Genomic DNA, 27633 nt, shown 5'->3' with positions numbered 1-27633 from the left:
CTTGATCTTAAATAAAAGCAATCTTCCCTAACCCTCGTTTCTGTGACAAATCAGTAGGAGTCATCATGTTGAAAGAAAAAGAAAGAGGAAGAAGGAGAAAGGGAGGGAGGGAGGGGAAGAGAAGGAGGTGGATTACTTGCTTGGACTTCTACACTAAATACCACTGAATGAGCGGCTTAAACAACAGAACTTAATTTTCTTATAATTCTGGAATCTAGAAGTTCCAGGTCAAAGGAGAACAGATTTGGTTTCCTCTCAGAATCTCTCCTTGCCTTGCAGGTCAACCTCACTGTGTTCTCATGTGGTCTTTATTCTGTATTTGTGTCCCCAAATCTCTTTTCGTAAGGACCCTAGTCATGTTGGGCTAGAGCTGACCCATGTGTCCTCATTTCTTCTTAATTATGTCTTTAAAGTCTTAATTTCAAATATGGTTACATTCTAGGTACTGGGAGTTCAGACTTCAGATTAATCACACTTCAGCCCATAATGGGTAGATGGACTCTCAGTTGTTCCTTCTGCAGAGATGGACCTGGCTGTAGGATGAAGGAAAGGGGTCCGGGGCTCTCCTGCTTGCTCTGGCCCTTACTTTCCCACTTTCAGAGATGCCCAGTATCTCTCATCCTGACGCTTCATAGTGTTAGCGCATGAATGAGCTTCTTCGACTGCTGCATCCCACCTGCACTCATTTCCCTAGTAGTTACTTAACAAACCATGAAATACTCAGATCATACTCAAGGACCACCTATCTCACTGCTTCTTTTGTTTCAAAATATGGTTGGCATTCCTTATTGGCTATGGTCTTTTCTCTTACTCCATTTATCATTTTGATTTTACACTTTATTTCCTTCCTATATTATCCTGGGTTCACACATAACACAATTGACATCATGTCATAACATTTAGATCATTTAAAAAGATATTTGATGCAATGTAGCTTTCAGTTTAGACCTTCTCACTTCCCTATGCAAACCATACATGGAGTCCAAACGACTTCCCAGCCTGCTGTTTTCCAAATGTGTCCCACATATTTCAGCCTTGGTACTTTTGGTTAACGTATTTTCTCCTCCTGGCGGGATCCATCTCCACTTGTTAAAACCCTTTCTGTTTTCCCAAGCCTTCAGCAAATGACCCCTTGCCAAAAGCTCCTCCAAGAGTTTTCTCTGGCTTTTGAACACAGTTCTTGTCCTTCTCATAAGGCCCTTCCTTGGCTCTAGTCAGGTTGTGGGTAAGCTTGGCTTATCTTTCTTCCTAGCCAGTAAGCATCTTGCAAGCGGAGAAAATTGTCATCAATTCTTAAAGAATATCCTTGCACTTAATAAGAGCTCCATATCATCTGTTCATTTGAGTTGGGTTGCCTGTGTAAATTGGACAGAAACTTGTAGTTGATAAGTGCTTAGCGATATACACTTATTCAAATACTAATAACAAAATAATTACGAAGCTAAATCTGTTGTTAATACTATTATACATTCTCCTGCCAAATCGAAAAAGACAAACCTGAACATTGTAAACCCCCAACCATCCTGAGTATTCCTATCCCATAGGTCATTGGGGATTTTCCTTCCAATTTTAAAAACTGATGACATTGAACTATAAGCAGGTTTTTGAACAAATGTAATATACACTTAAAGACACATCAGTCTGTTAAGTACAAAAGATTCAGTGAGTACTTGGTAATTACTAGAATGATGGGAATTAAAGGAGACATTTGTGTAGGAAATATTCCTGCTAAAGCAGAGCTGGGAGCAGAGCTCAGTACTTTCAGAAGGGAAGAGAACAGAACCGAGCAGATGAAACATCTAACAGTTTTCCCCCAAGAGGCCTGGAGTGTAAAAAAGTGGCACTGCCAATGTACTAAAAGCCCTTCAGGGAATCCCGCATCTTCAGGGCATTGATCTATGACAATGGGTAGGCTATTTAGAAGAGCGAAGATACGTGGCCTTAGTAATTTTGGAAGAATTTGACTTCCTCTAAACCGGCACGTAATTCAGTGTAAGAAACAATATAATTTTTCAACATTGCCAAGTATTCCTATGATTCCTCATCCTGCTTGTTCTGTGCCTATCTCATCAAGGACAAAAATAAAGCAAGTTTTTTTTCCTGCGTACATTACACATGACCAAGAAGTAGTAGGTCATAAGAAAAATGCAAATGTAGTAATGCACAGGCCCCAGCATTAAAAAACTCAGCAAAAGCAGTGACTACCTAATAAATATTAGCTCTATAAATGCGTAATAGATTAATGCTTCAAATCTAGAAAACAAAAACTGAGTATTCATTGATGGCTGTAAACTGATATAAAAGAAGTAACAAAAGGTAATGAAAATATGTGTTTCAACAGTATGTTTCTACTAATTGCATCAGCAAATCTCATCTCAGTGTTTTTCACAAACTCCTTGAGAAATATGGAGCTTCTGACACAAAACCTATTCATATAGTTTAAGAAGAAACAGGCATAAAGCAGGACTCTCTCTTACTTAAGCTCTTTTCCTTGCTGCCCAACCTGTTTTCTCCCTGGCCACAAACATCAGTAAACCAGTGCCTTCAATTACAGAACAATTGAGAGTACAAATGAGGGTGTAGATAAATCATTACACCTTCGGCCTCTCACGTGGTAAGTATGTATGAGTAATATTATTGTGGACAGCGCTACAGGGATACAGAGCTCCTTTATTATAATAGATGAGATCCTCCAGTTTTCAAGGAATATTGCACTCCACATGATGTTACAGAAAGGAGAAGTAATCTTAATAGCTATTTAACTCTCTTGCAAGAACTTGGTTGTTGGGTGGTAGTATGGAGCTTTGTAGGGCATTTGTAGTGGATTTCTTCTTATAGCTTTCATGATTATCACGCAAAAGCACAAGAATAGTAAAGCCGTGCCTTTTGCTTCCTGAGCAGCTCTCTGTAAGCAATTTCATATGGTTCACTGGGAGAGAGTATGGTAGCTAGTCCAAGTTAAGCCTAAACAAACTGCAGTAGAAATTGAAATGGTTGTCCCTGGCTCAGTGCATGCCCCTGGATTAAACTGAAATATTAGCCGTGTCGTGCAGGGATATTGAAGAGAGTTGTAATTCTGTTCTCTTCAACTAGGTACTGCCAGGACTAACTGCCATATGAAAAACAGTGAAGATGTATTTCCAGAAGAATTATTAGCAAAAGGTGAAACTACAACAAGGAGTGCAATCCAGAACAGCAATAAAATAAAGAATAAGAAAAATTATTTGCTATCTAAAAGAGTACAATTATGAAAAGCTGTCATCAGCGAAATTGCCCTTCTCCCAGAATAACAGAACTGTTGAGCTTTCCTTTACTGCTTTTGTTGAGTAAGCCGAGTCTACATTGTTTGCAGAGATCCACACATTATATTATTTATTTCTGTAACTGGTAAAATCCCAGCATGATAAATAACTTGTCCCACAGCCTGCATGGTTTTATTTGGTACGTACATATTAATGCCTTAAATTACATTTCTACACTACAGTCAATGAGAATACTAATGCAATCACAGGCACCTCAATGACCTTGAGCGTGGACTTCAGTCCTTCTCCTACAGAATTAAAAAATGCAAACAGAGAGGAAGCACAGGGAAGGTGCATAAGTAATTGTGGATTCAAAGCCTATGTTTATCTCTGGGAGTATTTGTTCCTCAAGTGCTGTTAATATTTAAATATACATTTTCTGAGCGCATCCACACTCTGACAATGAGAACTGCTTCACTAACCTAAAATTTTATAGGCTGCCAATCTTCGTGTTAGGTCATTTGAGTGATCTATCATCTATAACAGTAATTGCCAATTTGACAGCTTCTTTATTAGCCAAAGCACTTTGCAAATATTAACCAGGAAACTACACACAACTCTTCTGAGATTGAGTTATCTCTCTCCACAGAGATGTGACCACAGAGCCCATGTGATTTGTCCTGGAACAGCAAAGGTTAGGGTCAGGGCTTGGATTAAATTTCCAGGGCCAGCAACTAACAAAATAAATAATCTAGTGCCAGCAAAGCCATTTTTGAATTTTGATTTGTTAATGTGGAGTGGAAATAGAGACAAAGACACTGAAGATTATTTAGCAATGTGTTTTTGTATTTTTGCTTCTGTCAGGCAGGCTTCTGTTTTTCTAATCCATTCGAGTGTAATTATAGCAAGAAATAAGTAGGAGCGGGGCTGGGGATGTAGGTCAGTGGTAGAGTGTATGCCTACCCTGCGCAGCACTCTAATTCAGTCCTGTCTTCGTCACTTTCTTCATCGATGCAGCACAATGTATAACACCAGCAGATTAACATGGGGAGGCTCACTTCAGCCCCCAGCTTGCTGAGGTTTTAGTCCATAATTTCATGGCTCGCACGCAGCGTGGCAGAAGAGTAGGACTGCTCACCTCAGGCCTCACCACCTGACAGCAAGTCAGCTATGAACCTCCATCGTCTCAAATCACTTTCCAAAAGCCCCGTCTCTGGGTGCATGGAATGTAGATATAAACCATAACACACCCTAGCACCGCCACTACCACCACCACCACCATCACACATGCACACACACCCCTGCCATAGTAAGACTAATAAATACCTAAAGTGTTTCTTAGCTTTTGTTAGGGTAATACAACTTCCAATTATCCCAAATTCCCAACTCTCAAAAAATACTTGAATCGTTTTTCTCAGGCTATTAAATGGAGGATCTTTCTACAAAGGGAAATATAGATTTTGTGGTTTGGTTTCTGCTTAGATTTTTAAATAAAATAGGTTATAATCCTGGAAGTTCACCACCTTTTCTTCAGCACTCACATTACCACAGAATGTTGGAAGTGAGCAGACAAAAGTATTTCTGGGTGGTTGACTTTATACTACCTGCTCTTTGTTGGAAGGTGAACACAAGAAAAGCATGTTTTAAAATTATTTATATTTAGTTAAGATGAACACAATTGAACACTGTAAAAAGCTGCAAAGTTTTAAATAATTTATTTAGAGTAGACAGAAACATAAAGACATAAATGAACAGTGAATCTGTTTACTGAGAAAGGAGAGGACAGAACAAGAGCTAACAGATTGACATCCTGAGAAATTACTAATGTGCACACCTCCCCAGAAAGTTTTAAACCAGAAATTGACTGAGCATCCTAGACTTAGAAAGACAGTGAAAGAAATTATCCACTATATAGTAATTTTATTTGATTCTAAAACCTATGATTTTTCACAGTTTTACATTACTGAAATTGTGATCCATCTTACAGTGAAAATCATCTTATTGTTGTTAGTTAATATTTTCAGATTTCCATTAGATCCTAATTTTCAGGATTCATGAATGAAAAAATCAGAATCTATAGGAATTCTCTTAATTATGGTTTTCTGCATTTTTCACAACAACTGTTTTAAGTAAAATTCAGTGACCACAATACTATTTTTTTTTCTTATTTTGGTGATAGGTTTACACGAAGCATTAATTCTATACAGAGGCTATTTTAAAAAGATATAAAAAATACATGTGGCAAGCATGAGGTCATGAGTTTGATTCCTGGTACAAAAAAAAAAAAAGGAAAGAGGACTTCCAGAGCTGCTTCAAAAGGTGGCAAGCACCACAGGGTAAGTGTGCTCCAAAATAGGGAGAGGATTATGCAGAGAATTAATGACACTTGTCTTTTCTGTAGTACACTTACAAAATTTTATACATTCACCATATTTTTTGGCCCCCCTTCATAAACGGTATAAAATTGTGTATGCATACTTTTCAATTAATTGTGATGTTTTGAAGTCTACCTACTTATACATATAGATACAGGACATTAGTTTTGAATAGTATTACATATTATGAACATCCCATAATTTACCAAATCCCCCATTCATGGAATCTTCCAGTGTGTATTAAAAATGATGCATGAAGCAGCTGTGTTATTAATTACAGTAACATTAGCTATTCTGATAACAAATTTCCAAACATGTTATTGTTCATACAGGATAGAATCTTACTGTGAGCTTTTTTCGCTACCAAAATGATAGTTCTTGATTGGCAGGAGCCTGTGCTCCAATGGGAGGATGCGATTCCTTTCCACCATGGATACTGTGTGCTTATTGGCAGCAGACCAGTGGGAGGGAAGGGCCTGGAGCTTAGGTACAGGTGTTTTTATGTGATGGCTGGAATGCACTGCATATTACTTCCGCTCACCTCCCAGTCACTGAAACTCGAACCCACAGGCCCTCATCAAATGCCAAGGATCTGAGGAAATTTTGTCAGTGTGCCCAGGCAAAGGAGGAATACGGTACATGGTGAAATACTGTCAAGCTCTGTCTACCACAACAGCTTTCTATGTGTCCTTTTATGCCCATTTATGAGACTCTATCTAAGGCACAGGCTGACAAGAAACTGCTGAGTTGAGTGAATTAACCTCTGAATGAGATATCAGTCACTATGTAAGTGTATTTCCATTCCCAAATCCTTGCTTGCTCAAACTCATCAGACTTTTTAATCTTTTAAATTTTTCCATTTGGATGGCTGTAAGATAATATCTAACTGTGGTCTGAATTTGCATTCCATTAATTGGAATGTTGTAATTATTGATCACCCAATGGCTTTTTCTATAAGCTTTCTTTTCTTTTACTCACTTTTCAATGGGAATTATTATTATTATTGAATAAGAATGCTTATTGAGTTGAATGAGTTCTTATATATTCTGGATCTTGATCTGATAATTTGCATTGCAGACATATTGTTTATCTCATATATTCACTTTGTTTATGATGTCTCTTGACAAATAGAAGTTAACTTTAATATACTTAAAGGTACCCTTCCCTTTATTTTTTGTGTGTGCTTTTTGAATCTTGTTCAACTTTCTTTCCACTCTGATGTTCTGAACATGTCTACCTACATGTTCTTCTATATATTTTAAAGCTCTATTTTACGTATTTGCCTTTAAATTCAAATGTACTTTTTTTTATTTTTAGGTAAGTCTAAAGTAATTGTCCATTTATCTTCCACATACATAATCACCTATTGTAGCACCACTGATTGACACTTTAAATTTGTTAAAATGGAAATTTTTTGTAGACATCTTTTACATCAATTATAACATTAATTTTTTGTCTTGGTAGTGGGAATTGAACTCAGGACCTTGCACTTGCCAGGCAGGCACTTATGCCACTGAGCTATATCCCTGGCCCAACAATATTTTTTGAAGTTTTTGTGTGATTTCAAAGTTTGGCTCACATTTCTTTACATATAAAGTGTATATATGTGTATGTATTTATGTCAGTCTCTCATTTAACTGACTTTTTAAAAAAACATGCTCTTATATAAGGTTTTAATTTTACATTTTCTCTTTATGAACATAAGTACTGGCTCCATTTATTAAACAATCCTTTATTTTCCACTGAATAGAACTGTAGTCTGTCATATATTAAAATCTCTTATATCTGCTGTTCCAGTTTTATCTATTCTGTAACACTTATCTATTTATATATTTCAATTCTAATTATCATAATAATTTCCTTAGTGTAGTTTTAAAGAAAATGCTGATAAGTAGAAAGGAAGTTTCCTCTCATTATTAATCTTTTTCATGTCCTTCTGGGCTGTTCTTAACCATTAAATTCATCATTGTAAAATTTAAAATTATTTCATTTAATTTTTTTCAGGCTTTTTTTTTCAAATTTGAGTTTAAATCAACTTATATTAAAGTTTAATTCTTAGTAGATTGTTATTATCTTATATTAAATTTCTTTTCTGGGGGATACCAGGAATCAAACTCAGGACCTCACACTTGCCAGGCACGTTCTGTGCCACTGAGCTTTATCCCCGGTCCCTTATATTAAATTTCTTAATATACTTTTCCATTTGTTCCAAACTTTTTTTTTTTTAAATTTTTTTCCAGACCCGGGAATTGAACTCACAACCTCACACTTGCCAGACAGGTGCTGTGCCGCTGAGCTAAATCGCCAGCCCCTTATTCAAAACTTTTCTGTTCAATTAGTTTTCTCTTGGAAAATTTATTTTTACCCACTTTAGAATATCTTTCTATTACAATAAATGGAGTTTTCTCCAACTCAGGATGCTAAAAGTGTAACAAAACCTAAGATATTTGGGCCTGAGCAGTGTTTAGTAGGAACCTCTCATAAGATCCTGGAAAAATGACAAATGATGTAAAATGATGTCAAAACTGTTGGGTAAATCTACCTCCTACTATTGCCTCATGAAATTGTCACCCAGAGCAAAGTGATTTCTAAGCAAAATGTTCAGACTGTAGGTGGGTTGTTTTTTGTTTTTGTTTTTGTTTTTTTTTAGGTGGGTTGTTTTAAACTACATTTGATAATCTACCTCCATGAAAGAGATAAGCTTAGACTAGAATGGACTAGTTTACAGGGAACTTTTAGAAAGGTTATAAAGAGCCCATAACTTTCTAGGGAATTGAAACCATCTCTTATTTCCAATCTCAGGAGTCAGTGTAAGATCTTAGAATTAAGACTGAGCCTAAAGGCAGAGATTAAATCAGATGCAGGAGCCCTGAGTGGAACCTGAGTGTTTAGCTCAAACCAAGGAAGTGGGGTCAAAACTTTGGTTAAGATCTCTGAAGCAGGCTGAGAAGTTAATGCATCTTCTCTGCGGAACCCCAAGTTTTGTCTAAAGTATAAATTTGTAGTTCCTTGGAATCTTGATGGGCCCAGTACTTATAATTAAATCTAGAAAAGAAAAAAATCTAAAATGGATTTGTAAGTGTGGCTTTTGAAAATGAAGTTGCATATCACTGAATATATATATTACTGGATATATCTATATATACAGGCTGGACAAAAATATCAAAACTGTTATAAATGTGAAAAGCTTTAAAATTTCTACGTTAAGAACCAGGCTAAGAAAACTGCTCACTTGAAGGAGCAAGTGTTCCAAAGCCTTCATTGGAAATAGCCAGTGAGGTCTGTGGACAGAATACCGTTCGAAGGAGAGAACAGAGGTCTGCAGAATGTGCCGGCACAAGGAATGAGGGACGGGTCCTAACCACTGAGTATCTCTACCTCTGAGTGAGGTTGCTTAGCAGCCTTTGCTCAGTGGCATTTTTAGAATTGCTATTGCAGCAGCGACTGCTGGGTGATTACGCTGTCTCTGCTCCACCACTGTGAATAAGATCCCCTGGGTGAAGAGGAGGAGTGACAATTGTGTTTGCAGCTCACACATCTCTTGGTCAAACTGCCTTTGGGCATGAGATCCTTGAGCCTGAGCCCGTGCAGTGATTGGATTAAAATTTTGGAGTTTACACGATCTGAGTGCTTGTGAAAGTTTGGATGATTGTCTTGGGTTCTTCATCTCTCTCACACCTTTGCCATGACCTCATCACAGGTAGAGAGTGTTTCCTTTACTTCCATGTGGTGTTTATGCTTGACCTCATGGATGTCTGCTTTGTCCAAGAGAGGCAGGCACCTACTCTACTCTCAAACAAGGAGCTGCCACCAGACCCACTAGGACCCCAGAATGAACCTTGGGAAGAGTCACTCCAGCGCCCAGCGGAACCCGCTCAAGACCGGCAAGGCTGCTTCCGTCAGCACAAGATCTGTGAGAATGAACAGCTGTTTGGATATCAGAGCCTGAAAGCTTCCTTTTTGAAGGATGAGAAAAAATATATTTAATGTTTGTGGGCCGTATAATCTGTACATAACCACACAACTGCTGTGGTAACCCAAAAATAACTTCAGACAATCCACAAACAAATTGGTATGGCTGTGTCCAACAGGACGATTTTCAAACATCAAAATTTGAACTTTGTATAGTTTTCCCATATTCAACATATTATTTTGATAATTTCATCAACTAAAGACATAAAAATCTTTAATAGCTTACCGGCTAATAGACATATATGCTCACATGCACACAATTGCACATCTATTTGTATTATGAAAGACCAGATTTGACCTCTGGGTCAAAAACTGTCTGATAAGTCTGTTTTAAGGTACTGAGTTTTGTGGTCTGACCTAAAATTTTCTTTCCTACCCCAAAGTGGAGACTCTACAGTCTATCCCAGCTGCACCCTTAAATATCCTTCTTGAGGTACTTCTATCTTTCCGAGTTCTACTTCTTCTGGTATGCGTTCAGACTTCATCTTCCTTTTCTGTTCTCACTCTCTGTTAGTCTGCCAGGTGAGACTGTTCCATTCCTCTCAGTGTACATCTAATGTCTTTGTTGTGTAAAACTCTATTCTCTCATCATTTTACCTTCCATGTTCATTTTATCCACCATGGCTGATAAGCAAAACAAAATATTTTTCTTGGACTTTACATGCTGAAAAGAGCTGGAACATGGGAAAATGTACATATTTGTTATTTACCCAGACAGACATAATTTACTCATGCACGTAATATTAGCCCTTGATTTTATAAGAAAATTCTTTATAGCAGTATTGTGTATTAAGACTTTCTTTTTTTTTTTTGGTTTTTCTCCGATACCAGGAACCGAACTCACAACCTTGCGCTTGCCAGGCAGGCGCTTTGCCACTGAGCTAAATCCCCAGCCCTAAGACCTTTTTTAAAGGTGCCCTTTCATACTGATACAACTACACAGAAGGCTGCACTGTGTCCCTCCTACTGTGGAAGCAGGAAGTTGTAACTCACTAACAGCATGTCATAGTTAAGTGTAACCAGAAACCAAGTAATTTTTAAAGTGGGGCTCAGCATTACAAGTAATTCCAAACGCATCTCAGTGGATAATGACATTTAAACCGAGAATTCACTGTGACAAGTACAGCAAAGCACTATTAGTTTACACCCATCTGCACTTGTTCAGATAAACAGTCTCATCAAACTCCCTAATTCTCCTTAAAGGCATAGAGAAGCCCGTGAGCTGGGTCTTATCACCTACCAGGATGGAGCTGGTTATCATCTGACAGGAGCAGTTCACAACATCCGCTGCCTTGCCTGTGTCTGTTTGGTGCTTGTGGTATTTCATGCTATAGAATGCATTTTCTAGCCCCAAACACTAGTGAAATGGACAGAAACCATCTGTTCCTTTCCTAGTTTGCTTTGCTCCCGATTGTCCTCATACTACTTTAATCCAAAATAATTTTTGCAACATATTTTTCCAGGACATAGATATGGACCAGAGCATCAGTCCTGTAACGGTCAGGTTTGGTTACTGATGAGCAGAATTTCAGAGTGAGAAGACAGGAAAGAAAAAGAAGCGGGGAGAGAGGGGATCGGGCCCGAGGGAGGGCGAGCCAGGTAAAGAGCAGAGGACAAAGGAGGGAACTCGGACAGAGAGGCAGGGGCAAGAAGAGCGAGCACTGAATTCATGTTGGAGAACAGGGTTAATTCTGCAAATCTCTCCTGGATAGACAAAAGGAGCTGCTGTAGTCCTGCTTAGAGGAAAGACTTAATTAAAAAATTTAAAACCGCTGAAAGTGCTGTTTTCTTGGCATAGTAGCTGCTTCAATATTAACAACACTTCTGAATTTTAAACACAACCTCTGTGTGTGTGTGTGTGTGTGTGTGTGTGAGGCCTTGCACATGCTAGGCAAGCACCCTACCACTGAATTACACCCCCACCCCCAGCCTCAAATAGACTCATATGTTGCTCCTTCTGAGACTCTACGAAAAGGGTCTCAGAATGAGACCTTTGTATATTTTATATATTATATTTTTATATATTCTATTTATATTTTTGAAAGCTCAAACAGAAAAGCATGACAGAGAATGAGTTCTAACATCTTGGGAACAGAGGTAGTGTAATGATTTCATCTTTCCTGCTAACTGCTCACCAGTGGATCCACTTAGAGTGCTCTGCAGAGAGAAGTCCACTGCCGGCTCGGCTGTGGTGGATGTGAGACGTGTCATCGAGATCACTGTTCAGGAAAGAACTTGCTGCCTCAGCGCTGATGCCCCAGCCTTCAGCGGTTTGCATTTTGCTCCTCCAGGGTCTGCCTCAGCTGCAGATTCATGTCAGCCGAGGTCAGGACCTGCTCAAGGCAGACCACTTGGAGTCACTCAGCACTGTGAGGATGAAAGTCCGACCGCTGTCAAGCACAGCAGGGCCGCTCTGATGGGCGTTGCTCCAGAGCCCCTGGGGTAGTTGTAGGAGGCGCTGCCAGGCCTGCATCACAAGCACATTTCTCCCTCTCCCCAAGGTCCTCTGTCCTCCGCAGCTCCCTCGGTGCTGATGCCTCATCAGTATCCTATACTCTCATTCGGTCTGCCTCGCTGTCCGCGTAGTCACCTTCTGGGCTTGTGAGTCAACATCCAGAGGAATATTGGGATCTCCCGGAGGAAAACACCAGACAGATTTGATCATTTATCCTTTAAATGTTGATTTGATGTTACCTCCACGCCATGGAGAATCTAAGCTGTGTGGATAAATAATGAAAACATAATGTAATGGCTACTACCTGGAACTCCTTTCTGGCCTGTGGAAATCATGGATGCAAAAGGAACAACTTTGCTGAGAGATGGCTGGGAAAGAGAAATGACCAGTACATTCCTGTGGTAGACAGAAACTCAAAGAGCTCTTTGGTGAGGAGGACGGAAAGCACAGAAGTACGAGGTCCGGGCAACATGGCACATTTAGGAAGGGCAGAGCGCCTGCAGACAGCGAGGGAACCTCTGAGAGGGGCTCGGGCAGGGAGCTGGAATGTGCGCTAGGACATCTGGTGACTGCCGTTTGGGGAATGCAGTTTTTGGTTTGCTCGGGAATTGGACTTTATCCAGTAGCCAATGGGCACCTTTAGAAGGGGAAACTGATGCTGTTATGTGTGTGTTACTGTCTCAGGCAGATGTCAGGCTTTTCTTGCATTGTTTTGGATTCTGATGTTGTCCTTGGGATTAGCTGACACCTGTTGGGCACTAAGTCCCCTCAAGAGGATGAGCACTTCAGGTGTTTATCACTTAGGAAAGTCAGGCCTCAGAGCAGTTGCGGGAGGGATTCCTATTTCTCTCTGGGTCTCTCATGGTCTTGGGGCTGAAGTTTAGTGAGCTTCATTATGCTCATGGCTACGTTAGAGCCCTGGGATGTTAGGGAGGGCAGAAGCTGGCCCAAAACCAGGAATGTGTGGATGTTAGAGCCAAGTAAAATATCACCTGTGAGTCGGATTTCTGGATCAATTTCCTTTTTGCCGTTCCTGGGCTTTAGGGAAATCATGCACAGCAGTGCGTGTCTGGGCTGAGCTGGAGGTGTCGCCCTGGTGTGCCAGTGAGTGACATGTGCAGCACTACTGGAAGTCCTCCAGCTGCTCTGGGCAGCCTGTCTGCTTAACTGTGACAGGATGCTGGGGGATACAAACAGATGTCCAGCCATATTCCCTGATTTGTCTGGGTCTCAGGAACCCCAGAATGTCTCCAAAGTTATCCGTAACTATGGTTCAGTATAGATACTGTAAGAGATCCAGGGAGGGGAAGAGTTCAGGGAGATAGGAGGGGGGTGTGTAGGTCACAGACAGGGGAGGTATAAGCTCTCAGGAAGTGTAAATGCAGGAGCAATCCACAGGCTCTTTGACGGAACACACAGGTGTAAGCTGAGGGCTCAGCAGCAGCCCCCAAATGTAGCAAAAAATATCAGGAGCACCGATACAGCAAGAAGCCATGTTTGAAACTCTTGTCATGATACTGCCTCCTGGAGGTACCTGTGTTCCTTCGAAGGCACAGACTAGGTGGTGAAAAGACGGCGTTGGCTGGACGAGGGCTATCCTGCAAAAGTGATCTCATCAAAAAGGCCTGGATGATGAAGTGGAGATCATCTGCAGCTAGAGAAAGAAGGGCACCCAGAGACCAGGAGGCAAGGAGTGGTGGAAATTCACTATGTCATCAGAGAGGCACTACAGCTCTGATCTGTGAGGAGATGCTTTAGTGAAGCCTGAGGGCACTATCAGTGCTAACAGTCATAATGCACTGTGGAGTTAGATGCTGGGGAGGGAGGCAGACAATCTCGGGACACTTCTTTCTGTGCCCACTTAGGCATTGCTAAGACAGTTCAGCTCGGGATGCAGGAAACTAGGAGAGAGAAGAAATGGGAAAGGGTCTGATTTGAAAAAAAAGATTTTATATGTTGAAGCATGTTGTGGGTTGTCTGGTTTGTATGTGGGTGAAAGAAGCCAGCAGGTTCTTGAGTAACACAGAACAGAAGACCTTAGGAGAAGTGGTAGAGGACCTACTGGAAGTGGTTAGGACTAGAAGCCTGGACAGTGTATACCTCAGAGATACACCTCCTTGCAGACAGGAAACCATAAGGCAGTGGTCACTACTGAAGGAGATCATGGGGCCAGTAAGACCACAACAAGACGTGGCCTTTGCAACTATTAACCTGTGCTCATAAGTTGCAGCTGAGAAAAATCTCTCAGAGCACCAAAAGTATCACAGGTGAAGATTCTGTGCTTGTAGCCATATGTCCTCATGTATTGTACCACAGAGAAAAGATGCTAAGGGTCTGTCCTCAGGGACAAGGATCAAATAGAAAGGCCAACCTGAAGAAGTAAATACAATTATTAAAAAAGGTGAGAAATAAAATGAGTGCAACTCAATTCTTCTCTCTCTTGCCCATTCTGTACATGTGACCCACAGCTGTGTCTGAGAATCTTGAGGGAGTAGGTGTGTACCAGAGAGCAGAATGTGACATTTCTGATGTTATCTTTAATGTGTACCATTGAGCTTGAGAAATTCTTGCTTTAGATCTACAATGGGACTTCTGTATTTCTAAGGTTCCAGGTGTAAGTAAAGTTATAGCAGTTGGTGAACCAAAGCACTGCCTAGGGAAGAGTGTAGTACCTAGGCAGGAGCAACTTTTGAGGGGTCACCTGTTCTGCAGCCACACAGCAGGGTTCAGTCGTAGCTGTACAGATGTTAGACATACTGCTTCTCCAGGGCTGGCCCTATGTTTTGGTTGTGTTTTTAATGGAAGAGGAGGATCAGCTACTTCTTTGTCCCTCTTTCCAACTCCTGCCTTGGATATGCCATGCTTTACAGGTATTTGGGGAAGTCAGGCCTTTGCCCCCCATCCCCCATTCACTTCACATCACATTTTCTAGCTGAGAGCCAGAAGCTTGAATTGTTCCACTAGAACGCTATAGTTGGGTGCAGAATCGAGGAATCATACTCCGCCTTGCTTTACAGAAGGGTCCATCTTCCATTTCCCTCAGATTTAAGTAAACAAACTCATGCCATGTATTTTTCCCCCATTTTGTCATGCACATAATAAAGAGGAAAACGATCTATTGAAGAATGTGAATATTTGCTGTTTCCAAGTAGGAAGAGGAAGGTAAAGTAGCACAGAGAATTTTGGTTTTTGTCTCTAAATAGCATTCTTGCAAATGATGTTTAACTGTATCTCGTTTTCACACTGCACAAAAGTAGAATGTGTTAGTATTTTCTTGTTCTTCCTTTTAATTAGGGCTTTGTTTTCTAACACAAATGGGACATTTGAATCTATTAATAACTAAAAATGTAAATGTTATCATTAGCATAAACTAAGCAAAACTGAAGCTCTTACAAAAGATGCTACTTAGAGATGCAAGAGAGCTGCTTGATAAAAATCAATCAAAATAAGTCCAGAAGTGTTTCTTCTAGTTAAGAAAAAATAATACAATTGGTAATTACAAAGCCAGAACAGTTACATTTTAAATAGTTGATTAAGGTTCAATGGGTTTCTGTACAGTGCTTTGAGGAAAGAGACTATTTAGTAGGTAAAGAAGACCTTCTGGATAAACAAATAGAATTAGGAGAATACGTTTTTCTCATTTATATCCAAGGGGAAAATGTCTCACCCTACCAGCCACTCATATTACAAATTAGTTTCATTTAAAAACTGAGCTAATTTCAGTATTTGCAAAGATTTCATATTTCAGATAAGTGCTTTCTTTCCCAAAGATGACATATTTTTTGGTTTTTCTTCCTAATTCATAAGTTGGAGATAGAATGAAATGAACTCTTGGAATTCTCTGGTATAATTTCATGTTATTTTACTATAGCTCTTGGTAAAATTTGCTTTTCTAGTATTTCCTTGAATCCATTTATTTATCCTTCAAATATTCATTGAGCACCTACAATATTCTAGGCACTAATGTCAGTACTCTCAGCAGAAATCCACCATTTAAGTTAGTTTTCTCCATAGTTAAGATTGAATATTTTTTTCTCCTCATAATCATGCAAAGATATAATTTCCTTTTATCTTTTCCATGCTAAATTTTTTGTCATAAACATATTTTCACTTTTGACAAAAGAAAATAAGTTTAATTCTTACCACTGACAAATCTAGAGGCTGCTTTTAAGGTTCTCATTTTAAGTTTGATTATCGCTCACCTTGCTTGTGGGGTGTCCAGGCTCGAAAGAGAATAATACATATGCTTTCTCTTTTCATTGCTCAGACCGTGATTTCCATTGCTCTGTATTTCAGGGCCTTTTCTAAGCACTTACCTGACTCCAGGCAAGCAAACAGTCTTATTGGTAAACATAGACTCAGGTAAGTATGCTGATATATCTATCTGCTTCTTAGAAATTGATAGCAGCTATGGCTGAGATCATCTCACCCACCAACCCTACTAGGGGGTCACTAAATGTTATTTTAGATTTGGTTAACTGACAGAAAACTAAATTCAATCAATCACATTCAGAGGGCAAGTGACTGACAACCAAGCCAACAGGGCAACCAGACAATGGCTTTGTGGCTATTGGGGGTGGAACGGGCCTAAAGAAATAGCTCTTGGGGAGGAGATCAAGTCCCTTCTTGTAATCTGATTTTGCAGATCAGGAGTGAGAAAATATTGGTAGCTCCTCAAACTATTTGCAACTGAGTTGAGCTGAAATTTCACATGAATGGTGTGTATGTGTGTGTGTGCGTGTGCGTGTGTGTGCGCGCACACTTCCAGTAGTCTGTGGATGGAATTGCTGACTTTAACTTCCTCATCCACCTTTCTACCATTGTTTTGCACACTCACTCTATTTTTCCCTTCCTTTTCCTGTTTACTGACAGAACAATAGTATCCCTATCTTCTGAAGTTGCAAAGCTCCTCTTTTGAGCTCTCTGCAGAGCTCAGACAGATGTTAATAAACTTGTCCTCAAGGAAATCGAAGAGGTCAGCTTAGCAGCTAGGAGCATGAGTTTGGAAATCAGATGGACTTAGGTTCAAGTCTCAATTCTGTCACTTGGTGTTTGTTTGACCTTTAGCAATTGACTCATCCTTCTTAAAGGGTAGCTCCTTTCTCTGTAAAACACAAATAGTGATAGTGTTTACCTTACTGGCTTGTTGAAAGAAGTAAATGACAAAAAATAGCACTGAACCCATTGGAAAATTTAGACAAATACTTCTGAGGCACTTTCAAATGAACAGCTGTGATGCAGGTCCCATGAACTTTTAAAGAACCACCCTAGAAATAGATGGCAGGCATATATAGAAGGGGTTCTTCTGCCATTCACCATTTGCAGATATTGAAATACATAACTTATTGTCTTGGTTACTTTTCTCTTGTTGCTGAGACAAAATACCTGACACCCAAAGTTACGGAAAAGGTTTATCTAGTGCACAGTGTGTAGAGGTTTCTGTCAGTAATCTGCTGGCTCCACGGCACGGTGGCATGGTGAGGGGCAACAGTTTAAGGTGGCAGAAGACAGCAAAGCAACAAGAGCAAAAGCAGTGGGAAGAGAACAAGCCTCTTTTTCTCCCTGATACTGTAAGCAGGCTCCCCCACCCCACCACCAGGGCAGGTGTAGCACTCACAGCATCTCCATGCCCTCCTCTTGCATAGGATGAGGATGTTTACAAAGTGAACCCTCTGGCCCCCTGCTGAATTAAACTTCTAAACTTCTCAAGTTGACACAATATATCACCCACACATACTTATTCTCTGCTGCATTCTCACTTTTCCAAAATAACAATAGACATTCAGGAAGTGTTCACTTACTGTATGAATGAATGAGTAACTAAACGGTTTCAAATGAGAAACACATTGCATCTTCCGCATCAGGACTGATTCGGGGTAAAACGAACTATGAAGACACATAAGTGCCCAGTGTGTCTGCCATTCTATTCAACCAGGGGAAAGGCAGTGAAAATATTATGTGGTACAATTGAAAAATACTGTGAATGTTTCAATTTAAAAATTACAATAGTAAAAGAAACATTGCTACTGACGTCCTTCAAAACACCTCCTTCCTTCTTCGAGCATACCTATTCCATCAGTTTTATCACTTTCTGGTTATGGAAGTCCTCTATCATGAGACTTTAGTTGCATTGTGACCACTGGCTCAGTGTTCTGACTTGATTCTAAACATTTACTTTTCATGGTCATTTGGGCTTTAGGGAAGAACCAGAAGTCACACAGTGGCCGATCTGGAGAATAAAGTGGATGAGGACATACTGCGATGTTTTTAAGAGAGCTGGCCTTTGTGTAGGATGGTACTCACTGTATTTTTTTTTTTTTGTCACAACTCAAAAAGACACTCTTGAAAGAAGCCTTCCAGAATTCCTTCAGAAAGAGGCGAGAATGACAGGATTATTGTGTGGTAGAAGCAAGAGGAAATATTTTGAGGAGGATTCATGACAATGTGTCTTTTGCTGCAATAAAACTTTTAATATGAATCTTCATTGCATAGTTTGTATATTTTGAAGATGCCCTGAAGTTAACGTTGCACAGAGAAACCAGAAGTTGGGATTAAAGAGATGTTTTCTTCTGTGTCCACCCATGTTTAATTAGAAGGGAGAAGTCATTTGCCACATTCATCTTGGATTGATGGATATCAGAGGGATTTGTGTTGGTCGTACTCTAAAGCTCATTTGCATAAACCAGGGAGACCATGCCATTATTTCTTTCAGGCCCAGAAAGGCAGATGTCCCAAACCCTTTTCATTATTTTAAAGTATATTTTTACTTTTAATTGATATAATTATTACACATATTTATTAGGTATCTGTAACATTTTGATACATGCATATAATATGCAATAATCATAGAGTAATTGGCATATTTAGCATCTCTAAGGTCTATCATGTCCTTGTGTTGGGAATATTCAAATTCCTCTCTACGAGGTATTTTGAAATATTGAATTAATACCTGTCAACCATAGTCTTGTTGTCATGCTATACAACAGTAGCAATTATTTCTCCTATCCAACTGCAGCCCTGTTTCTATTATTCTTCTGCCTTCCCTCATACCATTCCCTAGGTCTGGTTACCATTATTCTATTTAATTCTTTGAGATCAATGTATAAACAAGAGCATATGATATTTATTTTTATGTGCCTGACTGATTTCACTTAACCTAATGTCCTCCATCTCCCTCCAACTTGAAATTCTACAAATGCCTGAACCTCATTATCACAGATTAACATTCCACTGTGTACATATACCACATTTTCCTTATCCATTCATTGACTAATGGACACCTAGGTTGATTTCCTATCTTAGCTATTGTGAATAGTGCTGCTATAAATATGAATACAGCTATATGTTCAGCAGAATGGTTTCCTTTCTTTTGGGTATACACTGAGGTAGCTCGATTCTAAAGTAGGCCTATTTCTAGACATTTTTCTTTTGAGACAAGGTCTAGCTATGTACTTTAGGCTGGCATTGAACTCACCGTGATCCATCTGCCTCAGCCTCCTGAGTGCTGGGATTACAGGTGTGCACCACCACACCTAGCTATTTCTAGATGTTTGCGAGGAAACATCACACTGTTTTCCAAAATGGCAGAGTTATTTACATTCCCACCAGCAGTGTATGAGAGTTCCCATTTTTTTTACATCTTTGCCAGCATTTCTTTTCCTTTTTCTGTGTTTCTGTTAATAGCCATCCTAACTGGAGTGAGATGATATTGTGGTTTCAATTTACATTTCACTGATGATTAATGAGGTTGACCATTGCTTCATATATTTCTGGCCATTTCTCTTTGGAGAAATGTCTATTCAAGTCACTTGCACACATTTGAGTGAGGTTGTTTTTGAGTTTGGTGGTTGAACTGAGTTCCTTATGTATCATTTGTCAGAAACAAGTTTGCACATAATTTCTCCCGTTTCAGTAGGTTGTCTCTTCACTCTGCTGTTTTCTTTGCTTTTCAGAAGCTTTTCAGTTGATGTAATCTCATGTGTCAACTTTTACTTTTGTTACCTCTGTTTTGGAGTCATATTTAAAATTTATTTGCCTTAAGTGATGTCCTCTATATTTTCTTCCAGTAATTTTGTAGTTTTGGATCTTAAATTTAAAAGTGGAATTCATTTTGAGTTGATTTTTGTACATAGTGAGAGATAAGGTCTACTTTCTTTCCTCTACCTGTGGACCAAATATTTTTAACATTTTATTTCATTCAGATATTGGAACAGCTTGCATTCGGTTGACTATTTGACAGGTCTTTTTCCATTAAGCTAGGTCAAAATTAGCAATAGAAATTAAAAAAAAAAAACATTTTGACTTCATGATAGAAAGTGATTCATAATTCATAGTGCCAGTTATTTCTATTTTTCCTATATTCACAAGTGAGTATGAAAGATAAAAGTAGTTGAAAACTATTAGTACAATAAATCTTTTATATAAAATTCATCTGAATTGTGGTTTTAGTTTTTTTGATCTTTGTTTTCTAATTTCAAAGTCAGAAAATATTAGAAAGCTACTATGCGAATCAGAGCTAATATGCTTGGTAATATGCCCTTGGTAAGTACCCAGTAAAATACCAACCATTAATATTCGCAGCATAAAAGAGATATAAGAAAGATGTCACACTAAATCTGAAGGGCTTTGAGGTATTTGGGGAAATGCAATGTTATTATCAATATGAACAGTCTTTTTCATCTACTAAATGCTACAGGTTTACTCAGAATTATCATAGAACTAAATATTTTAATTAATCTACTTCCTTGGACTATCCAGAAAATAAATTTTGACTTCTTACTGCTGAAAATATTCTTAGAATAAAATCATCATCTCTGTGTTAAAGTGTCTAGTGTAGTATATGTAACTGAATCAGTTTTGATAATTGCAGTGCCACTGTGTTATTCAGAACTAAGAATTTTCATTGTGCAGTAGTATAAGCACTCCTTATTGAAGATAACCAGAAAGAATAATTTAGACACTCAAGACCTATTTTAGAGGGATTTTCTTGTTCTTTCTTCTTTAGGTCCTTTGTTTTTAGGATAAACCATTGTTCTTTCTTTCCTGGTAGTCACCTTGAAGACTATTTCTGTAGAATAGTCTTGTTCAATAACGTCTGATATCAGGCCTGGGGAATTCTCTTTTGCAATCAAAAATTTAAAATTCAATCCCCAGCCAAAAAGTAGAAACAAGCAGAACTGGTCCTCAGATATGTGTTAGCACTTTGGAGTACACTCTAGTGAAAACAAGAGCAAAGAGACTGCGTCTCCTTCTATTCTAAGGTGTGTGCTTTGGGCACCACTGGGAGGCTATTATTTATATCCTGACAGTAAAGCAGTCACACTTACAATAACACTTGCCTTAATATGTTCTCATGAAGATGAAATGTGCTCACATTTGTAAAACTATGACAGGCCTTGCCCCCTGTTTATCTTGTTTATTAATCTATCCCCAAATCCTAGGAGAGTCCTTAAGGAGTACGTGTTGAGCAAATGGGTGAGTGTTATTATTCCTTTTCTTCCCACCATAGCTCTTTTACTATCCTTGTCTGGTGGCATTTATCATATTCTGTCTTCTAGTGAAACTAGTTTTATCATCTCTTGCATTGTACAGAAAACTCCATTAGCACCAAGCTTACTCATGTCTCTAATGACTATGTTCCCCAAGGAATATAGAATAGTGTCTGGCACAGCTCAGTGAATGTGTTTCATGTGAATGCAAGTTTGTAAGTAAAGCCAGTTACATAAAAGGTGTGTATAATGAATATTAATTGTGTTGTCTTCCTAATGGCCTTGACCAGTTAAAGAAATACCCCATCCCAAATCTGCCAAGTGCATTTAGTGTAAAAACAGTTACTGACTATATCCTATATTTTTGTTGCAACACTATTGAATAGCAGTGCTTGGTTTTTCTACTCTGAACATGTACTATACTGTTCTAATGACACTTAAAGCCCCATAAATATGGTAGTCCTACATATGGAGGTCTCCTATGAGTTGAAAAGTATTCTAAGTAGTGTAGTTGTCTCTTTTTGCAGAACTAGTCAGTTCTAGGTTCATTGAGAAAGATCAGGAATTGGTTTCGTATCCTTAATCTTTGTTAGATGGCTGCAATTCACTGTTCGCTGGGTTTCCTGAGGACATACTTCATACCCTGATACATTTAGAAGGCAGCTAATTTGTGTCTCCTGGGATCCAGGCTTTCTCAGCCTATCACTCCTCTGTAATCTCCCTCTTGCTTCCTAGAGAAGTAGCATGTTAATATCATGATCTTATTGATAGCCACATGATTCATGTGACCCTGCTTCCTGTTTTATGATGCATTCATATCTGCTGACTTAGCTTTTACACACTAGCCATTTGTGTCCCTCCCAAGCATCTAGCCTTTAAAAATATAATGCATCTTACTAGCTTATTGACTAAAACATGTATGACTGTGCTATGTACTCAAGCATATTGGGCATAGACAATGTTGTTAGAGTTATTCAGCTTCTTCAGTACTCTGTTAATTATTATAACAGCTTGACAGATTTCCTGGTTGTTATGAAATCGTTAATTTTCCACTATATATAAAAAAGTTGGACAGGTTATTAATTCTAACACTGAAGGTTTTGATACCCTAGAAAATATTGATTCTAGCACTAATGACTTTGATACTCAAGAATATGGTATATTATTAAGTCTATCAATTTTCAAGTGCAAAGTTATTTTGCATGGTGATGATCATTAGAGACAAAGAAGAAACAATACATGTAAAATATCTAGTTTTCAGGTAGATTCGGTTCTATTTCATATCACATTCACAAACTAAAAATTAATGGCTTAGAAAGTATTCTTACTAAATATTAACTCACAGTGTACAATCAAATTATAAAGAGAAGTGACTGCTTTTATCTAATCTAACGCAGTTTGAGCACAAAATGAGTAATACATAATGCTTATCAACGTATACTTGAAAATACTATTTACCTGGGTATTAAAGATAAGTTTTCAGATAACTGAAGATCTAGAGAAAAGTTTCTGTCCTTTGAAGTTAAGGATAGAATTCATAGCTTTGACACTGAATATAAATTGTTCATTCAAAATTGTAGCATAGTTCTGCATCAAAAAGACAGTATAGACTATATAGGTGGATAGAGATATAGCCATCACTCTTAAGAAATTAAAAAAGGGTTTGAAGTCAGGATGAATCAGCTATTAGTAGGATGTGTTCTCCAGTTAACACTTAGGGTCTTAATAATAGTTTATTTCAACACTTATCAAAATGTGTGCCAAATTTTATGTGCCCATCTTGACCTACTTAATGAATGCACCTTGTTTACAGAACTAATATTAATCACTGCATTTCTAGCGCCCAGCTAATACCTAACATAGGGCAGCTTTGCATTAATTTTTAAAAATAAATTTCTTATGTATCAATAATTAAATTAAATTAAACATAAAAGTAAGGCTTAATGCTGATAATTTATAACTCTATTAAGTGGAAAGTACGATTAGGAACTGAGAAATAATCAGTGCACATAATTTAACATTTGACAAGGTCTTTTAAAGTATGGCTTCATTTTAGAGTAACTCATAAGGATAATATCAAGAAACTTGAAAAGTTAGAAGACAGTATAACTACTTGGACAAAAGTTAAGCTTACATTCTAACGCTCCAAAAGATTAGGCTCATACCTCTTAATCTCAGGGCTTCCAATATTTTTTCTATTTAGCTGTCTTTAAGATTAATGTTTAAGTAGATTTAAAAATAATGATACTGCTTTCTATATTATTTAGCACCTGGTTAGGCTGCCAATAACCTTTTTACCCCACTCATCTCCAAAATAGTTGAAATAAGACATATGTTTATTTCTGTTCATACTGACTTGTGGATGGACAGTCTGCTCTATGACACAGGGTGTCTAGGTTCTTTCTATCTTGCCAACAATCTTAGCAGATTTGATATTTTTGCAGGTGGCCGAGTCAGTCATTGTGTTCATTCGCATTCCAGCAAGTAGGATGGAGGAAGAGTCCAAAGGAATCTCTCCTTTCTTTTGAAGAAATTTCTTGGGATTTCCACACATAAGTTTAGCATAGAGCTCAGTGGCTGAGTCCCCATGTTGGTAATGAGGAAGAAGATCGGGTCCATGTTGAAGGGCAGCCATCAGTTTCTGGGAGACGAACAAACGCTTGTCAAAAACATGCACATAGTGTAGAAGGAATGGGATATTTTGTAAGCTTGCTTTGCTGCCAAGGTCCAGATCCGTGGTGGAGGCCCCACCAATTCAACACACTTCCGTGAAGCTTTGATCCAAACTGTGTTACATGGGAAGTAGGCGGGGGTCAGGGCATGCGCTTGCTGGGACAGGTGGGGGCTGCGGCTGAGGTTCTGACGTCAGTGACTGAGGTAGCAACTTCTTGATTCCGTGCTTGCTGACTGCAGCCAGGTACATAAACCTACAAGCGCTCCGCATGTGTCTCCGCCACTGCGGTTCTGGGCTTCGCAGTAGTGGGAAGAGCTTTATGATTCCGTGGCGTCGTGATTGTGCCAGAGAGTGGCCGAATCTGCACTGTGTGTCTGGGAGCCAGAGAGCTTCATCTTCAGCTTCTGCTGAGATTCTTTCAGCATAAAAATTAAGCGTTACTGGCAAGAGTTGAAGCTCTCCGCTTCCCCTCCTAGTTTCTCCTCTCTACAACCCCCTCACTTTCTACCAGATAATCACTATCTTCAATTTGATATTTATCATTTTCACTGTACACATTTTTAGCCCTTGTATATCTATGTATGCACATGACACTGTTTTGTATGGTTAACTTACATATGAGTGATATTCTTCATGTGTTCTTCTGTAACTTAACCCTATCACATCATGTTTATGAGATTCATCCGTACTGACTTATGTATGTTTGGTTTGTGTTCATTCTTACATAGCAATAATTATTTCTAATATAATACATTTATCTTACAGTAATGGAGAGTTTCTAATTTTTACTCTTATAAAAGTTCTTGTTGAGAAATCACCTTTAAAAAATATATGCTTACGTATTTACACAACCAGGAGTATATAAATAGAATGCACCAGAAAGAGATTTGATAGGTTAGAGAACCCTGCACCTGGAAATTTTTTAGTTACTGGCAAAGTTTTCTACCTGGTGTATAATTGTTGCTCTTTATCCAAATCTTTGGTAACGTATGATACTGTCATAGCCCTCCTTTTTTATCCATATGATAAGCATAAAAGTTGAGCTTTTACTGTGCATTTCTCTGATTACCACTAAGACAAATCATCTTTAATAAACTTGCTGGCTATTTGAGGAAATCCCTGGTAAGTTTCCCATTTATATCACTCTCCCTAATTTTTATTGGGATGATCTGAAGGAGTACTTTCTTCCATCTTGGTTAGTCATTATTTTCTTATTGTTTATATTGCAAATATTTTTCGCCCAGGCTGGGACTTTCTCTTTCATTTTATAAGTATTGGTTTTCTATTTACAAAAGTCTTCAAATTATAATGTTATTGAAGCTATCAGTTACATTTTCTATGATTTATGTTATTTTAAGAATTTTTCTCTTAAAGTTACAAACAAACCCTCAAAATTACATTGTAAAGGCTTTATCATATTGCCTGTTTTATTAAGGTGATATATCGTAGGTGTATTCAGACAAGCAGATCCACTAAGAATGATTTAAATTTAGGGATTCACTGAGGCACTTGACCTTCTCCACTATGCAAACTGGTAAGTCAGTCTTAACTCTACTGTCACTTTTGCATATGGTGCTGAGCTTAATGTCAGAGGGTAGGGGATAAAGAAAGAATGATAAAATGAGAGAGCTGGGAGAACCAAGACTGTGTGGAGTAAATTGCAATCTGACTTTTTCATCACCAAGTCAATGTTGGTTTCCACCTGCTTTCAAGCCACTAGTTCTGCCGCTGAGGATAACCTGGTGCAGATGCTACTACTCTTCCACAGAGCTACAGTAGCCCCTAACCCAGGATGTGAAAAAGGCAAAGCACGATCTCTCTTGGGAGTTACAGGAGCTGTGCACTCACTGCTGCCTATGTTAATGCCAGCCACAGATTGTAAAAGTGTGCCCCAATCACAAGAAAGCCTAGTATATGTTGACCTTCAGACAGTAAATATGGCTGCTATTTTCCTTTCCATATTTCAAGCAAGTTTCTTTGGTGGCCAAGCTTAACCATCAGAAATGTACAAAGGAGGACTCATAGGAGACATAGTTCATTTTAGTCAAGTTTACTCTTTACAAAGCCATACACTAAATTTACTTCATGTAGCCTATGATTGATAATTACATTTTATTTACTATTTTTCCAAGTGAATAACCCCAGCCGAGTTAGTGAATGCTTCTTTCTACCCCTTACATTGACTTGCAAAGCCATTTCTATCATACATTAAAATCATTATATATTTTATTATTTTGGTCCTGTACTATTTGTGCTGCTAACTCAGTGTTATATTTTGAAAAAACATGCAGTATTTTAGAAGTAAATAGTGTGGCATTTGCCAATCAACAAAAGATTACTCATTTGCAAATCTATACAGTGTACTCCATGATATAATAATTGTTTCTAAGAAATTTTTAACCTCAGGGAGATAGATGATATAAAAATAGCAAAGGAAAATATATTTTTATGAGAGAAAAAGCCTTTTAAATATAAAGTGTGATAGCTGCAAAAATGTACACTTTTCTTTTACATATTTTATATCTTTTATATCATCTTTATGTCTCTGGCATAAGATACATTTTCAAATTAATTACAATAAAGTCTATCTTTATGATACTCATCAAAAGTATTATAATACATCAAAAGTATTATTATTTGGGAATCAGTAATATTTTGCTAGTTTGCAATTGTTATGTTATTTGCTACTAAAAATACTACATGTTTTATGAACTATATGCTGCTTGAAGTTTGGACTTGTTAAATTGTTCATGGTTCGCATAGTATATCCTTTTAAATGTTAAGCATCACTTTGAAAATATGGCATACTGACCCTCTTTGTATCTAGAGACGCAATTAAAAATAATGGCCTAAATATTCAAGTAGTAGGGAATGTTGGCAGTGTAACTTGAAGCTTATTCATCTGACCTTTTTTGTGGCTTGCAGGCATGCAGTTTGTTTTTTATGGATGGTAAGTTTAAGATCTACGGTCATGTCATTTTCCCCATGACAATTAGTGAGATAAAGAAGGAGAAAACTTTTATGGAGAGAGATTCCAACAAGGCTACTATCCACAGATCAATAACACCTAGTGTTTCCATAATGTAAATACGCTCTAAACCCATCTCTGGGGATTGACAAAAGATCAGCTTTGTATAAACAAGATTTTATTTGATGAGTAGACAACAGATAAAGAGAAATTATACTGGGGTTCTTCACAGATTGTTTCTGTGGTTTGGGAATGCTATACATATATAGTTAATTAAGACAAGAGAGAACAGAGGATTTTGACTATTCACCATAAAGAAAGGATAAAAGTTTAAAAAGAAGTATGTGTAATTACCCTAATTTGGTTATCACCAATGTACTATGAATCCAAATGTGACACTGTACGGTACATATAATTAGATGTCAATCAAAAAAGATAAAAGAAAAGAAAAGAAGAGGA

Source organism: Chinchilla lanigera, unplaced genomic scaffold, assembly GCF_000276665.1.
Source record: "Chinchilla lanigera isolate Chin_1 unplaced genomic scaffold, ChiLan1.0 scaffold00022, whole genome shotgun sequence".
Taxonomy (NCBI): Eukaryota; Metazoa; Chordata; class Mammalia; order Rodentia; family Chinchillidae; genus Chinchilla; species Chinchilla lanigera.
This window is presented reverse-complemented; position numbering follows the sequence as displayed.